Genomic DNA, 2,721 nt, shown 5'->3' with positions numbered 1-2,721 from the left:
ACCTAAAACAGGCGCCTCGCCGTAGCTGCTGGGTTAGCCCATGACGGGTAAGATCAGTAGGTGCGGTGTCCAACCTAAGACAGGCGCAGGTTTCATACATGGTCAAACAGGAGAGCACCAAAGGTAATCCTGTTGCGCTTTTGCAGTCTTCAAATAATTATTAAAAGAGGGAGGATCTGTTGGAGGCTGCTAGTTCAACTTAGCTGAAGCCATTTTGTAATTCTCTAAGGACATGTTTGGACATGTTGCCCTTGGAGGATAGGTTTCAGTTTACCCCACCCTGAGAGGATAGGTTTCGGGAAATGCCCTGCTAAGTTTCTGTTAACCAGATAACTTTCAGATTACTAGAAAAGACATGATGCTATTCTCCCCCATTGCGTACTTCTCCTCCCCCCATTGTGCTCCTGTATATAAGCTTGTGAGTGCTTTCAATAAAATGGAGACTTGATTGGAATTTTCAACTTGTCTCTGATGCCTCTGTATCTCTTGTCCCTTTTTTTGTCATTCTTTCCTTCCCAGGGTCCCCGTTGAAAAGATCCCATGGGCCGGGACAGGCCTCAAATAGGTAGAACTTTTTATTAGGTAGAAGCATTCAAAATTACCATTTTTCTAAGTCTCATATAATCAGAAATTGGAAATTTCAAATAACCCAATATTGTTGTTCTTAGGTGCTGTTGAGTCAAGTCTGATCCATAGCAACCCTACAAACAACAGATTTGAACCCTGTCTTACTCTGTGCCATCCTCATACTTTCTGACACACTATAGCCCCTAGCACAGTCAGTGTGTAGATCTGCTTGGTTGAGGGTCTTTCTCCCCTGCACCTACTCCCCACCTTTCCAAGCATAATGTTCCTTTCCTAGGAATAACCTCTCCTAGCAACATGTCCAAAGTATGTAAGGCCAAGAATTATCATCTTTGCCTTCATGGAGCACTCTGGCATAACTTTCCAAAACATATTTGTTTGTACTTTTGCAGTCCATAGGATGTTCGGTACTCTTCTCCAACACCACATCTTAAAGGCATCAATTCTCCTATCCTTACTCCTTTTCCAGTTCTCAGATGCACAGAAAGTGATTGGAAAGACCATGGAATGAATCAGACACACCTTAGTCCTCAAAGTGACATCATTACTCATCAATAATTTGGAGCGGTCCCTGACTGCAGACTTTCCCTGTGCAAAACATTTCCAGATTTTCTGACTACTGGTACCAAGGATGTTGATTGTGGATTCAAGTAAGATGAAGTTGTTGACAGTTTCAATCTTTTCTCCATCTACCATGATTTTGCCTATTGGTCCAATGGTATGAATTTTTGTTTCCTTGACATTAACATGCAAACCATATTGAAGGCTATATTCTTTGATCTTCAGCAACAAGTACTTCAAGTCCTCCTCACTTTCAGCAAGCAAGGTTTTCTTATTTGCATAACTCAGGTAATTGATGAGCCTTCCTCCTAACTTGATAGCACATTCTTCTTCATAGAGTCAGTTTCTCCAGTAATTTGCTCAGCATACAGACTGAATAAGTATGGAGAGAGAATACAACCCTGATGCACTACCTTCTCTATTTTAAACCATATATTGTTCTCTTGCTCTGTTTGCACAATAGCCTCTTGGTCTAGGAATAGGTTTTGGTAAGAACAATGAAGTGCTCTGGATTCCAATTTTCTTCAATATCAGCCATAACTTGTTGTGATCCACATAGTCAGATGCCTTTGCATATTCAATAAAGCATAAATAGACATTCTTCTGGTATTCTTTACTTTCAGCCAGGATCTATCTGACATCAACAATGATATCCCTGGTACCACAGTCTCTTCTAAATCCTGCTTGAACTTCTGGAAATTCCCCCTCTATGTATTGTTCTAGCTGTTTCTGAGTGATCCCCAGCAGTATTTGCTTCCATGTGATATTAATGATATTGTTCGACAGTTTCCACATTCTGTTGGATCACTTTTCTTGGAAATGGGAACAAATATGGACCTTTTCCAATCCATTGACCAGACAGCTGTCCTCCAGACTTCCTGTAATAGACTGGTGAGAGCACCCAGGGCTGCATCAGTTAATAGAAACAAGTCAATTGGTATCCCATTGATTCCTGGGGCCTTATTTTTTACCAATGCCTTCAGTGCAGCTTTAGTTTCCTCCTTCATTGCCTCTGGCTCTTGCACATATGATACTTCCTGAAATTTTTCAGTGTCAGTCACTTTTTTGATGCACTGACTCTGTGTTTTTATTTTTTCCATCTTCTTTTGATGCTTTCTGGGTCTTTCAACATATTGACGGAATTTTGCATTTTTAATGATTTATTCATTGCAAATAACTTTTTTAAAAAGCCACAGTGACTTTACAAATGGGCCTCACCTGATGGGCTGCATCAGAATGAGATTGACTACATCTGTTTCAGTCATTGGAGAAGCTCAGTATCAGCAGTCAGAAGTAGGCTAGGCGTGGACTTTTGGTCAGACCATCAGTGTGCAAGTTACAATTTAGGCTGAAGAAAATAAAAATAAGTCTACAAGAACCAAAATATGATCTTGAGTCTGTTCCACCTGAATTTCAAAATCTTCTTAAGAATAAGTGTAAAGCACACTTCACCGAAGAAGTCATTCAGATGGCTAACAAGCGCATGAAATGTTCAAAATCCCTAGCTCTAAGAGAGATGCAAATCAAAACAACTATGAGATATCATCTCACCCCAGTCAGAATAGCAAAATTTAA

This window comes from Elephantulus edwardii, unplaced genomic scaffold, assembly GCF_000299155.1.
Source record: "Elephantulus edwardii isolate Elephantulus edwardi_28Jun2011 unplaced genomic scaffold, EleEdw1.0 scaffold00028, whole genome shotgun sequence".
NCBI lineage: Eukaryota > Metazoa > Chordata > Mammalia > Macroscelidea > Macroscelididae > Elephantulus > Elephantulus edwardii.
The sequence above is the reverse complement of the archived record's forward strand: the minus strand, read 5'-3'. Positions refer to the sequence as shown.